This window comes from Streptopelia decaocto (assembly GCF_964273445.1).
Source record: "Streptopelia decaocto genome assembly, chromosome: 2".
Lineage (NCBI taxonomy): Eukaryota > Metazoa > Chordata > Aves > Columbiformes > Columbidae > Streptopelia > Streptopelia decaocto.
The window spans coordinates 148,371,163-148,391,966 of record NC_138655.1 but is presented as its reverse complement, the minus strand read 5'-3'; the positions used below and the strand labels follow the sequence as shown (position 1 = coordinate 148,391,966).

Here is a 20,804-nt window from a genome sequence, read left to right as displayed (position 1 = left end):
CAGTGTTCTGCTATTAACAAAAAAGCCTTTCCTATGTCCTTGCATTTGTACAATCCAAATGAAAGGAGCCTTTTAGCTTAAACTGAAGAATATAAACGAGAAAGCATTTTTTGTTGACCTGGTAATAAAAGGATAAGAAGTTTTTTTAATGGAGAAAGAAAAAACACAGGAAAAATTTGACTGTGAATTGTAAAGGTAGCATTTTTCACTATTGGTAAGTGAAGTATTACCCTGAAAGCAGCCAATATATATTGTCAGCTGGTTTTGTTCCAAAAGACAGTTACAATAGACCTAGTATAAATTACAGATGTGCCAGCTACATGCTTTCAGGTTCAAGGCATGAAATAATTAGGCCTCTATACCCTGAAACAACTTTAGACAGTTCTCAGCTACCACCTGAAGCATGAAAAACACATGGTCAGGATTCAGAGCAGTTAATCGGCCTACCTGGATAAGGTTCATTTTTCTTAACTGAAATTGCAAGGGCTAGGGTAGTTATTTTAGAGTCTCTGTTGAAGACAAAAAGCCAGACAGAAAGCAAAAGGCAAAGCTCATTAGGGTAAGTGAACAAAGAAATGTGTTTCTATTATGTTGAGGGAGACAGGAGTACATATTTCTGTAAACAAACAAGATTACAATGAAACAATAACTTAATAGGACTGATTTGTGAGAAGACAGGGATATCTGAGGAAAGCTAAGGACACAATAAGGACACTAATTTTCTTAATATTTTCAGTGTGTAAGCAGTTCCTGGAAGAGTACCAGACGCCCAAACTGCTTTGGTAAAGCAGACTCACCCAGCCAGTAACATTTTGATTCTGTTCTTTCAAGAATTGTCCAAAGCAGAAGTTTAAAACAAACAAACAAAACCCCACACCCATACAGCAGTTAATGAAAACTACGTAGGAAAGAACGGAGAACCAGGGAAGGAAAGATGTGAGTATAATCACATCTCCTCCAGTAAGAGCTGCTGTTCTGTGCCACCACCAAGGTGCTCCAGGGAGCTGTAAGGGTGTTTCAGCTGTGACTGCCTGAAACACTGAATGCACCAGCAAAGTCCCATTAGAAAAGGCAACAAAACTAGCTCTAATCCACAACATTGCTGCAGGTTTTGCCAGTTCAGTCATGGACAAATCCTTTTATTTTTATTTTGCTTTCATTCAAACCTGCACAAGGATATATATATTCTCAGATGTACCTGAGGGCTATTGAAAAACCAAGAAACTTTCATCCACACACACACTATTGAGGCTGAGAACAATAATTATGTAAATTTTCTTATTCCCCCAAAGTATCAATGTGACGTTGCCTATTTCTGGTAACAAACATGAGGACCAACAGCATGAGGCTGGATGAGTAGACCTAGTTAATATTAGTGTACCAAACCAATTTAAAAGCAGCACTTAGACATTCCAAATTACTCTCAGGTAAATGCATGTACTTCCCACATATGAGAAAACTCAAATTATTCCAAGTTTATTTTTCTTAGCAGCTCTCAGCACGTTCTTCTCTTGCCTTAGGCCAGCCTAAACAACACAGAACCAGCTGTATCTCCTTTTCTCTTCCAGGTCACTTCCAGTATGAGGAAGGCAGGTGAAATAACCTACCGCATTTTCCAAAGCTTTTTCTGGCTGTCTCAGATGGAGTATAACATTACCCCCAGTGTGTAGTTTCTCACTAGAATAAAACAAGCTGTGAAAAGCCACAGGCCATTACCATTAAACCTGCTGCTTACATACAATTTACCCAGAGAGCGAATGGCCAATACAGCAAATATTAGTGAAAATGGGGTAGGAATTTAGATCAGAATAGGAATTGAAGAGGTTAGAACCAATCTAAATATAAGATTTCAAATCAACTGAGCAAGCCAAAATGAGATCATAACTGCTATAATGTATGTGATCACTGCTACGCTTGGTCTTTAATAACTGCAAGCAGCAAACAACCAAGGAAGAGTACAGAACTGGTACATATAGAATTTATTCTGACTCATATCTCCACCTCCTGGCAAACATAAACAAAAAATTATGCCAAGACCACTGCAGTCCACTTGTCTTCCATCCATGTCCATCTCCAACCCCATCTCGCTACTGATACCCCACAGAAACCACTAGAAGAGGCCGATCAATTGTGGGTGCCCATGTGGCAAGTACCTACACCTGAGCTAGTGACACTGGATTCCTTTTCAGTCAACAGAAATCCAGACAGTCCAGACAGTGCATAGAAACCAGCCTCCAAGAGAAAAAACACCTGCATTTAGTTATATGAGTTAATTTCTAAGGCTCCCTATAAAAATAATGAAAAGAGATATGTTTGGTACATATTCTTACAGTTAACTGGCACATTTTTGGTCTGAATTGTAAGGGACTTTAAGCAAAAATTACATGGGGAAAATCTAATGAAGGGATATTTCACTATTTCAACACAAACTGATGTCTCTTTTCGATGTTTCTTATCACCGCCTGGTCAGATTTATGCTGCTGAAAAGTTAAACCCAGCTCTCTGAAAAGTTAAACCCAAATCACTGTGAGCAATGGGATATTGTGGTATTACTTTTAAAATGCATAAAAATACAAAGAAAACAGATAAGTAAGAAACTGTAACATTTACTTTTAAGAGTATGTATTACTTGGTTTGTAGTAAGAATGTATCTGTAATACTTAAATACATAAGACAAAAACATAAAACATTTTTATATATATTTAAAAAGCACAGAATACAGAATGTTATGTGCTTTTATGCAGGTTCCAAATAACTTTTAGCATGTTTAAAAGCAAAATCTTCTACAGCACTACATTAGAAAATAACGCTATTTTCTGTTTTTTCACAAGCATGCTCCAGACCTGCCACCAAATACCTACCTATTCCAAGCACTGTATTCCCCGGGTAATGAACAACGTGCCTCCTCAGTGCTCTGCCTCACCCATTCCGAAGAAACAGGTCAGGACTGACAGAGGTTCCTGCTCCCTCTCACAGCAGCACCTGCAGCAGGGAAGATGATTAAGGGAGTGGAGCACCTCCCTTATGAAGAAAGGCTCAGGGAGCTGGGGCTCTTTAGTTTGGAGAAGAGGAGACTGAGGGGTGACCTTATTAATGTTTATAAATATATAAAGGGTGAGTGCCACGAGGATGGAGCCAGGCTCTTCTCAGTGGCAAACAATAATAGGACAAGGGGTAATGGGATCAAGCTGGAACACAAGAGGTTCCACTTGAGAAATTTGAGAAAAAACTTCTTCTCAGTAAGGGTGCCAGAGCACTGGAACAGGCTGCCCAGGGAGGTTGTGGAGTCTCCTTCTCTGGAGACATTCAAAACCCGCCTGGACATGTTCCTGTGCGACCTCACCTAGGCGTTCCTGCTCCAGCAGGGGGATTGGACTAGATGATCTTTTGAGGTCCCTTCCAATCCCAAACATACTGTGATACTGTGAAGTTTCTGGAGCGTTTCAGTTGCTTCTTCTCAGACCCAAAAATCCAAGAAGATCTGCATGATGCTTTTTGTTTGGGACACCTGACAGGGGACAGGTTCTGGGCACAGATGATATGATGACCATAGGAGCATCCACCAGCCTTTCAGCAATTTCTTTCCCAAGTCTCCTGGTCAGGATCCCACACATAGTTTTGTAATTTGCTGGTAGGGACCATATTGTCCCAATGTCTGTACAGCAGCCAGAGCCCCAAAGCCCTCCATGTAAGGGTTAGACAGAAAGTGTCATGGAAGAAATTACTGCAGTGCTAATTAGGACGGCCAGGGAACCTGAAAAAGGAGATTCCTTTCTGGAGGATGTGCCTACTTATGAGGTAAAACAAAACAGCTTTTAACAAAGCAGAGCTAAAATAATGATATTTTATGTGTGTTGTGCTGTATGTGCAGTTTGTGTGGTGCCCAGGCATTATGGTGCAGTGCTCATTAGGTGTTTAGCACCATGCGTGTATGTTCAGCCACAAGGCAGCAGGACTGTGGGTGCTTCAGACAATCCCAGTTGGGGCCACACCATTGAGAAATGAATGATGTACGATGTCAAAAAGTTAATAAGTAATTTAAAGTTTTTACTGTTACTGGAGCTTCAGGCTTTAATTAAAATAATCAATGATCAAAGCGTGACCGTACATTGCTTTTAACATGAATACTGTCAGTTTTCACACAGGCAACAGGTGGTGTATTAATGTTGCATACCAACAAGAACCAGAATTCGTCCTCTCAGGCAGGAGAAAATGAAATCTCCTTCTCTCTGTGAGAAAAGGTTGGGTTTTTTTTCAATACATTGGACTTCATAAATACATAAAGCCCCAAAGAGAATTCTATCTTAAAATGTGGAGGAGACGGAGCATGATAAGGACACAATGAAATTTTTTTAAGAGAAAATTCTCCAGTTACAGCCAACCTACTTAGATCAAATACAAATTCAAGGTGAAGCTTAAGGCACAACAATATAGTGAAATCATTTTTAATGGAAAATTTAAATAGCGCTCCTTGACATGCACACGTTATTTTAATTAGAATGCCCAGAACCAGTGAGAAGGGAATTATCCCTGAATAAACAGAAACCTCATTCCTGTCATAATGTCCATAATGAAACAGAGTAACGTTTACACCATAAATTGTGTTTTACAACAAAAGTAAATAAAAAAGGCTAGTGATTTTAAAATATGAAAATACAGAAACTCCCTGCAACTGCATGTTTGTTTTATCCATTCTCATTTCATTATACTATATATTTTCAAGACACAAATCATGTAACCAGACAAATAGATGAATGTGATGACTCACTTTAAGAAAGGTAGTTGCTGAACAGCTTGTAAAAAGCATGAACTATGTATTCTTATTTCATAATGAATACAATGAGGAGCATAGTCCTGAGCAGATTACTAGACTAAACTATTAGTATTGAACTTGCATATAAACTGTATTTGAATGTTTATTGTGGCATGGTCAAGTACTTGCAGGTTAGGAAATGCCATAACTAAGTTTGTACATATAACTTTAATTGCAGTCTCTCTGTGCTTTATACATCTTAAGGTCTCATGGAAAAATTAATATGTTATCATGTACTTGAAATGTCTTCGCTTTATAATATGGGAATCCCTAAACCAGTAGCTATTGATAATTTAATTATTTTCAAATTCTTGAATTCGCAGAGTCTGAACAATACTGAACCATTCAGACTGGCATCCAAGAACACTGCCCAGTAACTCATTGCTGTCTTCTACACAGAGAGATCGGAAGAGGGGTCACATACCTTTTCGTTTTTTTCAAAGCTATTTGATGATGGCAGATGCACACATTGACTCCAAGAATTATGGATTAATTCCAGAATCTCAGAGGAGTTTAGAAATTCTGGTTTTGTTTTCTCCTTCTAATCAAGTTCTCTTTGTCGTCTTTAATATGCAGCTGCCCAGCAGACTTGTGTTCCAGTCAGACTCACCTGCAAGCTCTCCACACATTATTGGTTTAACAAGGAAAACCTCAGACGTTACCCACAGTCTTAGTTTTAGCACCAGAGTAACTTTCAGTACTGTAACAGAAATATTAGACATTCTGCTGAGCTCTGGAATCCCCAGACTAAGCTACTTCTTTGTCAGCCAGCAGGGAGCAGAGCTATAGCAACAGCTGTACAGATCCGATGACAGCACTACCTACAAGATGCAGCAAAATTAGAGTCTAATTAATATATAGGAGCTATGAGGCAATGGAGAACTCTATATAGAGATAAAGTCTTTCAAAAAATTAGAAACCATATAAGGTTTGCATGTAGAAGTAAAAAAAATAACATTAAATAGTTTATAGGTAAAATTAATCTATTAGTATTTACTGAACAGATGGAAAATGTTTTTCCAGGGTTTATTTGGCCAAAAATTGATGGCAGTCATAAAAATAGCAGATTCACATCACTAATATCAGAGAGGTTCTGCTGCCAAATTCCAAGTCCCTGCTCCAAAATGTGGCAATACCAGACCTGATAGTTCTAAAACCCCAGTACTGGGGAAATCAAATGTGAGAAACATGATCCTTTCATAAGGGCTCCCAAGATGATCCTGGGAACTCCTAACCACTAAGACTGACCTTCATATTGGGAAACTGGGAGAAACTATTATAGATATAATATTGAAGGACAAGTGGATAAACATTTTATACCTAGGGAGGAGTCACCATCACTTCTGTAAGTATAAAATAATGCACATGGGAAAAATAAAATGCAATTACATACATATATAAATGGATTCTAAGTTACTATTAATTCCACCTCCCTTTCCTGAAAAAATCAAAGTTATGGTGGTTAGCTATCCAAAGAGAACTCTTAGTACTAAGCAAATAATGTTAAAAACCTACCGGAATATGAAAATAAAAATAAACAGAGGATAATAAGGAAAGAAAACTAAAATTCAGAAGAAAACATCATTATCCTGCTGTTTGCATGGATAGTATGCTCACATCTTGACTCCAACTACCTCTGACAGCCCTACCTCAGAACGAATAAAACAATAGAAAAGGTGCAGAGAAAAGTGACAAAAATAACAAGAGGCATTGAACTGCTTCACTTCAAGCCAAAAACTTGTTTGTAGTTTCCTCCAAAATACAACAGAATTCTTTTTATCCAACAGAGAAAATAAAGGTATAAAATTAAGAGTGATTGGGCAATATGACTTAGAAACTATTATTCAACATTTCTAAAATAAGAGAAACAGGGCATCATGTTAGAAAATCAATCTTTCATTTACCAATTAAGTCGAGCTTGAAATCATTAGATATTACAGAAACTAAAAATATTAATGCCTTTTAAAAATACTGCACAAATTCAGGGAGTGTATGTGCATTGGTAGCTAATGAGCATTGTGAACCAGATGCAAAAACCAGCTTCAGAAATCGCCAACTCGGCCCCGTCAGGAGCCAGCGTGTGCTCAGGCAGGGTCACCCTGTGTCTCACCTCTTGCCACTGCTGCTCACAGGCACCTGCTGGCGAGAGCAGCACCAGCCTGACATTTCATTTCGCTCTCTGCCTGTTGTCACTTTCTTACGTTACTGAGTGATATTAGCACAGCAAGCCTGCGCCAGATAAACAAGTGAGAGCATTCCCCGGTCTGCGTGTGGCCTAGATTCCTGTGCTTTCTTCAGTTTCTGCTAATTGTATCCTTGCTGTTTTCACACCAAAGAAAATATTTCACTGATACCATGAAAACTCTTTTCCCAGCCACTCCAAACTACCAATCTATGGAGATGCTATATTCTCCAACACATGTTTAAATTCTAATTTGTTATTCTATGTTATTTAAAATAATAATTAGTTGAAATACTAATATTAGCTTTGTCAGAAAATATGTTTTACTTTTTAAAGTAATGGAACTAATCTTCTCACTGATTTCTCCAATTCCACAAATGGGGTGAAGTGCATATGAGAAAGCATCGATTTTATGCAAACCCTTTGGTAGATCAGGATACAATCCTAACTAGGCAAATGAACTGCCAATGTGGTGATGGAGACAGAAAAAAGATATCCCCCCAAGCTGACAGTACTTTGTTAAAAAAAACAATGTAAGTAATAAACACTTGAAATTCTGTAAGTAGCGCAGTGATGGAAACCAAGTCTCCACTGTAGAAATTCTTTGTGCACTTTTTTTTTTAAGGTTTTCTTCAATTAAGGTATTAATATGAAGTGTGTTTTAATGGAACTAGCAAGAATTGAATATGTTACATACGTGCACACCAGTCTAGGAGCTCACAAAACTCTCTGGTTAGACATTTGAATTATGCATGCAGAAGTAAACTGTCATAAACACCATTTCTTCTTCTGTCAAATATGATCAAAACTGGCCAGCAGGTTCAAAAATTATGAGAGATGGACTTCAATACACGACTGTACAAACTTAATTTCCTCAAGAAAAATGCTACAAAGCCCTGTGAGAACTTTTAAGGTGAGACATATAGAGAAGGAAAGGAATTCTGGACTGCACTGTAATGGAGATGAGCCCAAAGAAAGAGAAAAAGAAGACAGAATGAATTGAGTAAAGAACAATGCCACAGAAGTATTTAGAGAAAGTATTTAACTCCAATGGATGTTTCAAAGTGGCATTACTTTGAATGGGATAGAAGTTTTTCTGAAATACGACACTTCTGAAATCCAGTGAAAGTAGCAAACACTGTTGTTCATTTAGGAAGCACCACGTACAATGATGAATCAATGGTTTTAAGTATACGTCAGATGCTGTCCAAATATCAGCCAGGTTCAAGACAGAAGGCCTCTGTAAGCACAGACACACAAGAAAGCTTGAAAAAGAATCATCCTGCATTTACCTGAGCCCCTTACTAATGATACTTTAACACACTTGTACACTGCATTAGATCTCTTCAGTTTGACTTTGATCTTCTTGACAAGTAAATCAGAAAATAATGAGGTTCTTCATGTCTATACTGGTCTGGATGGCTGCAAAAGGGCTGAAAAATTGCTCTTTATTTATGACTTTTTTATTTTAAATTGTATCATTAGAAAAAAAGAGCATATTCTTAGCAATTTTACATCTAGGTATATCAATAAAGAAGTATCTCAGTGAGAAAATAGTAATAAATTAATGTCATATTGTGACAACTTGATCTGCAGGTCCAGAGTTTTCCAAAGTATTCACTGAACTTGTTGCTGCAACGAACTTGACCTGAAAGCAAGTGTTGACTTAAGGTATTGAAACTGTGAACAATTAGGATACTGTACAAAATTCATTAAGTACTCTTAGATTAAATGTAGTTAATCTTTCATTAATTACGTAAGTATATTATTTATGTACTACTAGGATCTAATATACTTACACAAAGGACTCTACCTAAAATCTTCTAAGGCAAGTATACAGAATAAAAGTGTTAATGAACTGTTGAGCATTATTAATCTGAAGTGTTTAGAAGGGGAAACAAATTAGTTTACAGGCAAAATCACACACCAATAAAGCCCCAATAGTAAAACTGTACTGAAAAATGATAATGTGTTCCAGAATATTTAATCTAATCTAATATGTCCAAAGAAGCATTTACATTTTTACTATGGGTTTTAAGGCATGTAATAAAAGAATATTTTTAAGATTTCTAGACAGGAAACTCTTTACTCACAGACCTTTTAAAGCATCTGATTCTTCTTCCATTTTTTATTTAACTCCAAGAGAATTATTGCTACAAAACTTAGCCATGTTCATTCCTTCTTCCTTTCTTTTCAAGATGTTAAACTATTAATATTGTAATAATAAAGTCCACTTGATTTTATGTTGGCTCAATAGTCTCCCAAGTCTATTTGGTGTGTTGTTTGATAAATGAGGAAAGTCACAGAAGTGTGAGCAGGTTAACTAGTGATTGATCAAATGGTATCCAGTGAGTAATGAGAAAAATGTGTTAACAGTGGGGAGAGGGACTTTTGGCTCAGAACAGTAAATGAGGCTAAACCAAAGTAAACCCAGCTAAGCTGCTTTTTTTCATTGTGACAGGAACATTTATAACTATCCTGACAAATTTCTTAAGTCTAACTGAAATAAAGGTCCATGCTAAAGCTTTACAAAAAGCAACCAAGAAGAGTATTTGGGAGCTGAGCTCTATCTTGTGTCGAATAATTGAGTTCAACTCAGTTGCGAGTTCACAGCACTTGTGAAGTACTTTTTGCATAAAAGTATTACCAGTTTTATAAAGTACTTCCAAGCAATATTAACTGCTTAGTTCATCGTCTGCTTTACTACTTTACGACAATTACGAAAATATATAAAACATGGTGAAACTACCCAATATTTTCATGCAAAACTTCATCATAGTTGTTTCTTCATGTCCAATCAAAAACTGCTGCATCTCTACTTGCATCAATTCATGTAACTTCTTGGCTAACAGTAGACACTAAAACCTTGCTCCTGTTTCTCCTAGTACTTCTCCTAACCACACAGAAGTTACTGCTCTGTACATAAGCGTTCTGGCATTAGTTAGTGCTGGATGTCTCATGTGGCAAATATATAGAGGGTACTTCACTGTTTTTTAACTTTTTTTATTTTTTTCAAATCAAGTAACTGTAGTATGCACCTGGGAGCCATCATCTACTTCCACACAGCTGCAAGGCTCTCATATGGAAGTTTTCTTTATAATTCACCTTTGAAATTATGCTACTGTGTGCTGCTAAATAGGGGAGAGTGGATATCAGAACCTGAGAGAAAGAGAAAGTTCCAGTCCAGTTACAACTCAATGGTCAATACATTGGTGTGGTGATTAAATCAGCCACTGTGGAAACAGGGATGGGGATTGGAAGTTTCAATGCTGTTACCCGTTGGTTCACATGTTGTACCAGGGAACATTAGTACAGGCGATGGGCTGCAGCACTCTTAGCAGCTTCAGAAAATCTGAAGTTACTATGATGTAAGTCAAAAGAGTACAGAAATTAAGTCAGAAGGGAATATTTCACCAGTCAATACTGGAATTAAAAGTTTTGGTACATGATTTCATTATAGGCTGAGTCAAAAATCATTTTTTTGAGACTGAAGACATACCAGTACCTTATGAAATAAGACCGTGTTCCAATGCTCCAGCCATTCTCCCAGTCACTGTCCTAGACATCAAAGTGTTCTTCAGCAGCCATGGTTAGTCTTGGTGCCAAGCCAGTACTGCATGGATGGAAAAGAACCTAGTACAAGAAAAAAGAAATGTTACAAAAAGTGGGACATAACCCAAAGTCAGAGTTCTTATTCTTGAACAATGGGGTCCTTTTGTTATGGCTAGCTGCCAAAAAAAAAGATTGGAAAAATCAGGATATTATTAGTAATTTAATCAAGAGTGTTCTGCTGTGTGAAACCTATGGATTACACCAAGGATGCATTGGGGCCAGAAAATACTATACTACATGTTAGAGGACATACTCTGCAATCACAGGTTTTGTTGTTATTTTTGATTAATAAGACATGATATAATTACAGTTTAGGTGATACTATTTTCCTATTGTTTTACAAGACAGATATTTAAAAGAGTTTGTAGCAGATACTACTCTACTGTCTAGAACCAGTCCTTGAGAATGTGAAAACACATGTAGAACTGAATAATGACTTTAAAGCTATCAGGCAACAAAAACATCTAGAACATATGTAATGCCTTATCATTTTAAAAGAATCATTGGGTTAAAAGCAAAGGTTACTCAGACATATTTTGGCAAAAATTCTCCTGCTGGATTCTTGAGATGGTTTTGTGCATTTGTGCATGCCTGCACACATGGAAGAATTTTTAGCTTGTTTTTTACAGAGCTAATGATTTAAGAGTCTGTAGCAGAATGAACACATATATAGCATGGTATCCGTTTTAAATCTCCTATGACCAGATGACAAAGACCTAGTTGAAGACTTTTTAAAACAAAATAAACCACAAAAACTAGTGCTGCAGAATTACTTTTGCTTGGATTTTTGTCCTGATATTTTAGAAGATGCTGTTCTTGGGCCTTTCCTTAGGCTGCCAGCACTATTCCTCACTATGATTTGAATTGCACGAAAAGCTTTATAAGACTTACTTCGATGTTTGTTTTTTTCTTTCCATTAAACCTAGTAGTCACAAAGAAAATTTTGTCCCTTAGATAAACTAATTTCCCTTCAAGTTTTGGTGCAGCTATGGAGAAACAGCACTTACAAAACATCTGAGAATTGGCCTTTTAAACAACGAACTCAGAGGAAACCTGCAACATGTAAAAATATAAATAGAAGTTCCAAACTAAAGACATCAAAATTCAGTTCTTTCTGAGCTGCTCTCAAAGCAAGACTTGAGCTGAAGGGGAATTATGACTGCCAAGGCCCAGTTCAGACAAAGGATTAAGTTACAGCAGCGTCAGAGCTGCTCCAGCTGTTTGGTGAAGGTTGCCATTGTGCTTTTGTGCCATCCAGGGATCACTGGAGTGCAATCCCCAGGGGCACGCTCCCACAAATTCAGGGCCTGGAAAGTCGTGGTTCTATTTCCTATGAGCCTCAGCTATGAGTCTGGACAGCAATCACATCTGCTTTTCTTCCCCTTACTCTTGTGTTACACAGAGAAGGAGAGGGGAACCAAGACTGGACCAAAAATACGTTGTTGATGCAAGGAATATCATTAGTTACTATTTGAGAGCTGTGATCTCTGTACTCAAGAACAAATGAGAATCCTTCAGAGTTAGGCCGAAAGAAGACACTACTACTTATCTTCCCTCCCCACAACCTGAAGCTCTGAACACAACATTATCCTACACTTTAGGCTTTCAAATCTGTGAAATACAATTCAAAAATTCTAGTAGGCTGTAAGTCTTATCAACAGAAGAAAAAGACAAAAAGGTACAGGCATAGTGTTGCAAATGGTAAGAAATGGAAAACTCTTATGGGGAAGGAACAGAAGACACACAGTGCCTCTGCAATAGGGAGAAAAACAACAATGAAAGTCATGCCAGAAAAAGTAAAATAAAGAGTTGTGCAAGAGATGAAAAGAATGGCAAAGCTTCTATCGCGGTTTAATCCAAGCTAGCAATACAACCACGATAGCCACTCACTTGCCCCCTCCTCCACACCCCCCAATGAGGGAGAGAATCAAAAGGGAAGGGAGAAACTTGGATTGAGATAAACACAGTTTAATAAAATAACAAAATACTAATACACTACTGGTATATTTCTATAATAGAAATAAAAGATACTCAAGGCAATTCTTCACAAACTCCATCCACAACTGAGCAGCCAGTGCCAGCAAAGCAGCACCCGGCCCCAGCAGTGGAAAAAGAGGAAAAAGCCAAAAAGGCTCAGAGGCCTCTGCAAAACGGCAAGAGCCGGACTAAACGTCCTGCACCAAAGACTCCCCCACCTCCGACAAAAAGAGCAAAGAGAAGAAAAACAACGTGCACAAGAGAAAGCACCTGAGAATCCAGAAGAAAAGAGCCAACTGGAAGATCCTAATTCTTAAATCAGTAGCATGACGCTAATGGGATGGAATACGCTCATCAATCAGTCTGGATGTCAGCCAAGCTCTGTCCCCCCTTCCTCGATGCCTCACACCTGTAAGCAAGGTGCTCAGAATGTTCTTGGCTCTCAAATCAGAGCAATTAAAAACTTTAGCTCTGTGCTAGGGTGTTATCTTTTGTTGTCAAACTAAGTCCAAATAATGAGCATGCTAGCTATGGGAAAGAAAGGTTTCTAACTGCACAAAGAAAATTAACCCATTTTCGGTCAAACCAGCACAGCTTCATACAAGAGCATGCCAGGCACACAGCAGCCCTGAGGACTAAGAACACAAAGAGAATCTGGCTGGCAACAGAAGGATGTGAGGCACTGTCGGAGAGATAAGGGACACGTGCATCAACTGATGGATAACCAATAGAGGAATAAGTACCAAAGAGCGTGGGTACCTCAGGCATGGGAAAAGGTTGGGAAGTTTCCTGACATAAATAAATATGGAACTCGGCTGAACAAGTACTGGAGAGATGTAATCAGCCCTCTGCTTTGCCCTGAGCACACTGAGGCAGACCACCTTAAAGAAATTTTGCCAGGCTAGAGTCAGGAATGGAGACGGGATCACAGTGAAGGTAATCCAGGATCAGAAACCAGTGGATGAACTAGTCCAAGGAGCAAGGTAAGTACGCAGTTTATGGCAAGATCAAAAGTCAGGAAAGAAAGGAGTCCCCAGTATATAGTACAGCAGTGGAGCATGTCACAGAATCATAGAACAGTCCAGGTTGGAAGAGACCTTGAAAGATCATCTGGTGCAACCTTTCATGGGAAAGGCAGCCTAGATGAGATTATCTAGCACCCTGTCCAATCACATCTTGAAAAATTCCAGTGACAGAGACTCTACCATGTCCCTGGAGAGGTTGTTTGGGTGAATGATTGTTGTCACTGCAAAAAAATTATTTCTTTTAGCAAGATGAAACCTCCCCTGGAGCAATTTGTACCCATTTCCCAATGTCTTCCCATGTGGCACCCTGTGAAGAGAGATCCTCCATCCTCTTTGTAGCCACCCTTTAAATACTACAATACAGTTATGAGGTTCCCTGACCCTTTTTTTTTCTCCAAGGAGAAAATATTTAACTCCTCTTTCCTCATAAGGAAGGCTCTGCAAATTACAGCAGCAAATAAAAAAAAAAATCTGCAAACACCTTTTAAACTATGAACAATTGGGAATAACGCAACATTTTTCAAACTGAACTACTAGCTCTTCCAGGTTTCAATAGTATTCAATCACAAGTAATAAGCCTCTCTTTTCAGAAAATGTATGTTCTTAAAAATACACATTTTGATTCTCAAAAATTATAAGCTAAATAATTTTAGGGAAAGTTGCATCGGGAGGACTGTTAGTGGCTATTTGTAAGGTAAGAGCTAAAGTTCTGTCATCACAAAGGAAAGTCCTTGCTAGTTTTAAAAACTAAGAGGAACCTGAAATTAAATAATCAGCTATGAAAATAGAATATATATTCATAAACTGTTACCTTCTCCTTTCTTCCATTTGTGGACTGATAGCATACCTATTTCAAGTTGGCCTGTGTAGGTAATGCAAAACTAAATTTGTTGTGCCTTATACTAGACTGTGAGGCACGTTTCTATAAGGTGTATGGATCAGTGTTACAAGTGTGGCTCATCACCTGCAGCTGTGCCATTTACAAACCACCGACAAACATTTGCTTTAAGATTTTTGTGTAACAGCCTCAGCCTTGGATGCCATACACATTCCCCATCTTTGCTCAGACCAAAAGGACTCTGGCAATGCTTCTTGGAATTTACTGTATAAATAAGGTATTGTGATCCAGCTGGCAATCCATGTACTAGATCTAGCCTGCAGAATATTTCCTTTTGACTTGATATTTTTTCTTTGTGGAAACTATGGAGTATTTTTTTGACAGAAGAGAAAGACTCTTCTTGCCCCTTGCTAAGAGAAGCTGCTACCGTTAGGTCCATGTGAGTGGAAGCAGGAGGGCAAGGAGCTCATTTCTTACTGTACCTGAGCAGCACAGCAATGAGTGTTGGTATTTTCTCTGCAGCACACATAGGGAGGGCAAAATTGGGACCAGTGTAACGTAAGATATACAAGACATTACATGAAAAGGCTGCATCTGTGCAACAGGGTATGTCTATTAATATACACTTCCTCTTGTTGATTATGTTTATAATCAACAAGCTAATTAAGTTGGGTCAGCTTAGTTTTCAGAGTTTTTTCTAACTTTAATAAAAAGGCTAATAGTAACCACATTGTTTAACATTAAAAATAGGGAAACTGCCAATAAATATATACTATAAGTCAGAAGCTCTAGAAAAGGATGTGGAAAAGGAAAGAGTATTTGATCAGCAAAATTAGGGATACAGGTATAATATAGGGACATAGGGATAATATATATGAACTACTTTGTTTTCCAACAGCAATTGATAATGGTATGAAAAAACAGCCACTGTATTGTGATATCTTAATATAAATAATGCCTCATCATTTGCATCCTGGAATTTCAGATGAGCTGACCAAAGAATGCACTGTGTTTGCTGACCAGAGTTTATGCTGCCTGATTCTAGTTACTCAGCGAAAGGTATCCAAATTGAAATGGTATAATCTATAACAAGGCTAAACTTACTAAGAAAAAATCAGAAGAAAATGAAGCTTTTGTGGCTGTAGTTCATAGTCTTGCTGAATCTGGAATTGTAAAGGACTTCGGTTCAGTTGTCTCAGACCTACAGGTCCTCAAAGTCACATGTAACTGCAGGCTTTTCTTAAATCCCCCTTGAGATACTCTTCCTATGCTCATCAAGCTTCTGCTGACTAAACCAGCTTCCATTCAGTATGTCACCAGCATAAGAACATTTCAAAAAAGAAAACTGAATTGTGACAGCATTGTCTCTGCCATACAGATGGTGCATTTGTTTGCAGCAGCAGTAAAAGTGAGCACCACGAGTGACTCTGAGCAGTTCTGAGATGTTTTCAACAGAGGCCCTTTATTCTGAATGACAAACGTGAATTCAGAAAAGAACAGATAAAATCTGCTGAACACATAAACCAGTCAACAGGCAAGTCAGCGGAACACAGATGGACTGCAGCTATTATTCACCTTATCTGAATCCACGGCATTTCTGCTGAAATTTCCTAGGTGTAATAAATCGTATGGAAAAATGGTCTCCAATAGTAGATCACCTAATAAAATCCATAAGGGATCAGCTTAATTTTCAGAAGATGAAAACTTGAGAAAACAATAGAACATATTTAATAAAGCAGAAGCATCAATTGCATGTTGCTTGTTTTGGCACCGAACACTGTAAACAATCCAATAGCAGCAGCAACAGCTGTATCTGACAGTCTGGGAACAATGCTCACACAAGGACCGCTTCAGAAATAAAAGAGGAATGCCAGCAAGTGAAAAAGATGCTTTAACAGCTACCACTGCTTGCACACATCTCAGTGAATATATTCAGCCGCAATTTTAATACAATGATGAGAATCCAGTGCTTAGATTGAAAAGCACTAAATAACTTTCCACCTGAAATTCCAAGACCTGGACCAAAGCTGATGTGATTCTCTTTCAAATATCAGCACGTAACAGGGAAAGTATGCAGAACAATCCCAATCAAGCAGTTGTCAAAGTTAAAAGAAAGGTTTCACAGTGAGCTTTTTTTTTTCAGAGTTTTTTTTCTGACTTTGTTCTGAAATCACTCCTAGTATTCCCCACCAGCATAAACCAATTAAATACAGACAACTAAAAGACCAGAGTTGTCTGTATTGAAAAAATGTCTGTCTATTGAAAAAATTCAATACATCTGTGCCAATGTGATATGGCTAAAGTATTCTTTTAGTAAGTATACTGCCATATAGGATTTTTCATATGGACAACTCCGAAAGAACGGCACGTTTTGATTCCTAGAAAATTCAACAGAAGATACTTTGCAAAACTCATGAAGATTGTTAATACACAGAAGGATATAGGTCATGAGCTGACCAATCTGTACAGAGGGTCTGAGCAGATGCTTTCAGATAATCATACAAGGATACAACAGAAATAATGGGAGAATACAGTGATTCTCGGAGATGTGTGGCACACCTTGGCAACCAACGGCAACAGATGTTTCGGAGGTTTATTTCAATACTTTATTTTCAGAAGACTCTCATCCATTTTTCTAACAAACTACTTTTCCACCTGTACTGACTCAGCTCTTTTTCTACAGCTTTTGCCACTGACCATCACCCTAAAACCATCTGAACTCTCACTAGCAGGACTTGTGATGTGAAAAGGATGAATGACATATCAACCTGTGACCACACTCTAATTTAAATGCAGTTGCTCTAATCATAAAGTATTTGAAGATGATGTCCCAGCACAAGGAAAGAAATTCGGCAGTGCAATTCCAGTGTCTGAAACAAAGAAAAACACTGCTTGAAGTAAGATTAATGAGAAAATAAATCCTTACTGATGCTCACAGTTTGGATAAGAGGAAAATAGTGGTGAAAGGGTTATTGGTAGAAGACAACTTGGATCAGCTTATTAAATTGGGCACAAGTACAGCAGTATGTATATCTGTGTACAGGTGAAAGCAAAATTCCAAGAGCAATGCTAAGTCCTATTGACAGAAGAAGTGAGAAGGTATGAGTGAAAAGAGATTACTGCAAAGGATACAGAAATCAATGGGATGGTTTGCTGAACAGGGGAACCTGTAGTGATAATCAAACAAAAAAGCAAATTAAATTTGGGGATATACAGAAAAAATATCAGGAGTTACCTTACTTTAGTATGTGGCAAGTAATGTGACTGTTGTTGGCATATTGTACCTGTTTCTGATGTCCATGACTTGTGAAGTATGAAGATTGCTGGTAAGCTGGAGAAACACTACGGTCACATAACATCCATAACAAAGAGTAACACTTTATGAGTCTTATACACTCAAACAAAACCAGAACTTGGACAGACAGAAGGAAAGAAGAGGTTTAATAAGTTACAAAGCCCATGATTTAAAGTTAAATTTCAAGCAAGTCAAGTAATCACTTTAACAATTTAGTGAAGATTATAGTGGATTTTTTTATCAGTCTACATTTTCGGCCAAGATTGGATGCTTTTAAAAATATCTGACCTGGGTCAAACAAGAATTAAACTAGGGAAGTCTATGTTCTCCTTTATAAAACAGTCAGGCATCAATGATCCATTCTTATACTATAATTTATGAATTTTCCAAATTACAGCAAATCAGTTTTTTGGATTCTTCAAGAGCAATTATGCAGCTATGTGAACATTATCTATTGAATAAAAATGCAAAATATTTATGCATTTGGTGATCTTTCAACTGAAAAACATTCAATGCCATTTTTATGAAAACAAGACAAATGATCATTTACAAACTAGTTGCAAAACCACTTTGATATCCTTCAGCTATTACTGTCTACCTAATGATTTACTGATTAATCAGGACTGATAATTCACTTCCTAAAGACATCAAGAAAAGCTTGTCAAGGGAAGATCAGTGTAATTTGTTTGTTACAAGTGTAGAGACAGAGACCTACTTGGAAAATACAGCAGTAGAGCTAAATCTTTATGGGCAAGATAAAGATTAATGAAAATGAAAGATAAAGAATAATAAAAGCAATTACATTGCAAGCAGAATGTAAAAAGTAGATTCACTAATTTGAGTAAGAAGATACTATACGAGTGCTATTGGCTTTCAGCCACTTTTTTGTGCTAGTCTAAATCCTAGCTAGTTTGTTTCTTTGCTCCCATACACACGTTCTATTTCCCTGAATTTGAGTAAAATTTCAAGATGAATATCCACACCAAGCATTGGACAAAGCTTTAATAAAATAAAAGGAGTGCAGAATGGATAGTGGTGCTCTTCGGAGTTATTTTGAACAACAAGAAATTTGGGGAAATTTAACATCAAGTCAAGTGAGGGTTGTTCTTAAGTCATGAGAAAATATTATTCAGCTTTTCTTGGAACATTCATTCCAATTTAAAAGGCCACAATGTGCATTTCAATCACTATCTCAATTCTCAACATCTAGCACTTGATATACACAATGATGAGATCAAACATGAGCGAAAATGAGCCTGACCTAAAGAGCTACCATACATCAGCTCATTTATGGCACCAGTAAGCTTTAAATCAGAAGGAAATTTGGGATAGTTCAGTTTAGCTTATCCTATAACAAAAGAATACAGTCAATTTTTTTCAGCTTTGCCACACTGTAGTATTTCCACAGACCAAGGCCTAGCTCATTTGAGGTTACTTACTTTGCAGTGTTTAGCCCCAAGTTACATCATGGCCAGCCAACATATTTAAGAGCTTGTCACGTTTGCTGCTGTAGTAAATTAAATCTTATCTAAGGTATTTCATACAAAATAATTACAAATTGTTTCCAATATGCACCTGCTACTACTGCAATGCCACTACTAAATGTGGGAAAGGTTTAAAAACCTACAGCAATATAACATACCAAAGAATGTACTGAGATCCACAGCCCTCCTGCAAAGGGTGGTTTGCTGTCCTAGGTGTAGCTTTGCCCTAAAACAGAGCCCCATGGTCCTTTCTGCCCCCTCCACCATGCAAACGAGGGCTGTCAAGTCTGTGCTAGTTTAGGGCGGACAGTGATGAACATTTAATGTCTGGAGCACTGCTCACAGGGGGATGAGTGCTTCTCAAAAAACAGGTAACAGGAGAAGAAACCTTCCCAGTGCTCATGGTCATTTTGATCCTGACCTTTCTGTGTGCTTATCTACTTGTATTAACAAGTTAGGAGGGAGGCTCAGATAAACAACACATAGCCCTCAAACTAGTGGTTAAAACCAACACTTTTATTCCTTTAAAAAGCATGCTACATCTCTTCAAGCCCATAAAATTCGAACTAATCTACATCTTTTTTTTCTAGGACTAGTTCACTGCTAGCAGGCCTGGTTTCTGATTTTTCCAAGCCCTCATGACTTTTGAATCCTTTCATTGCCTCTCCTATATCAAACATAAGCTTTGCATCTCTGTTTTCAATGCTGCTATAGCCTACTTTCCCCCTTATCTATTTTCTGTCATTATTTTTAAAATAATGCCAATTTGATTAGGTTTCTGTAGTTCACCTACAGCTTTTTCAAATATCTTTGCACTTTCTTCCATGCTGTTCTTCTTGTTGCAGAAGTTTTCTTTTGAGAGCCACAAAACTAATTAATTTTCTTCATCAAATCCCACATTGTGTTTTCTTCGCCATGGTGTATACACAGAAACAAGAGTTAGGCTGATGGCGTGTTGCAAACTGTGCCTTCCCAGCCGATCAATACAGTCTCATTGTTTCCCTCATCTGTCTGTAGCCATCTGCTGTCTTTTGTTTTATACTTTTGAGCTCTTCAGGGCAGGAATTACCATTTTGCCCTATATTTCTATACGGTATATCATCGTAATCATAGTCCGGGATTAAGGCCGGTAGATAGCATGATAATACAAGCAAATAATAATCACAAAATTTGCTCTAAGTTCTTTGCAGATTTTTTCTTTAATCTAAGACCTAGAAATATGAAGTGGTTCAGGAAAAAAAAGAAAATCACAAATTTCACTATTTTTTCAGAGCCTCTGAAAAGGGTTTAGAATAGCAGTGGATGGGAATATTAATTCAAGTCTTTTAATACAGCGCTGGATCAGGCTCAGCAGGTCTGACAGCCAGTCTCCATTGTAACTCCTACTGAAGGCAGCAAACGGGCTCTCAAGGGAGATGAATCAGGCCCTCCGGAGCCCAGGAGGCAGCGTGCAAGAGGAGCTGTGCCACTGCCTGGCAAGACTGGGGGCTCAGATAGAGGACCACATATTGACACTTTTAGGATCTACTCTAATTTAAATATGCCATATTTTCCTATTTATTTTCTGTTTAAGATGAA

General features: G+C 37.8%; 1 protein-coding gene across 17 annotated transcripts in view; it reads right to left on the bottom strand.

The window, feature by feature from the left end:
• LOC309435708 (uncharacterized protein) overlaps positions 1 to 20,804 on the bottom strand; it is a gene marked incomplete at its 5' end in the record, with an annotated part of 63,717 nt that overhangs the window by 25,259 nt on the left and 17,654 nt on the right. For 8 of the 17 annotated variants that reach the window (XM_082044320.1, XM_082044333.1, XM_082044329.1 and 5 more), the window contains 2 exons: positions 2,862 to 2,982; positions 10,495 to 10,628. The exons of 1 other annotated variant lie outside the window; for it this stretch is intronic. Of the gene's footprint in view, positions 1 to 2,861; positions 2,983 to 8,537; positions 8,644 to 10,494; positions 10,629 to 20,804 lie in introns of those variants that run through there. 8 more of the 17 variants (XM_082044332.1, XM_082044334.1, XM_082044331.1 and 5 more) reach the window with 5 other exon arrangements.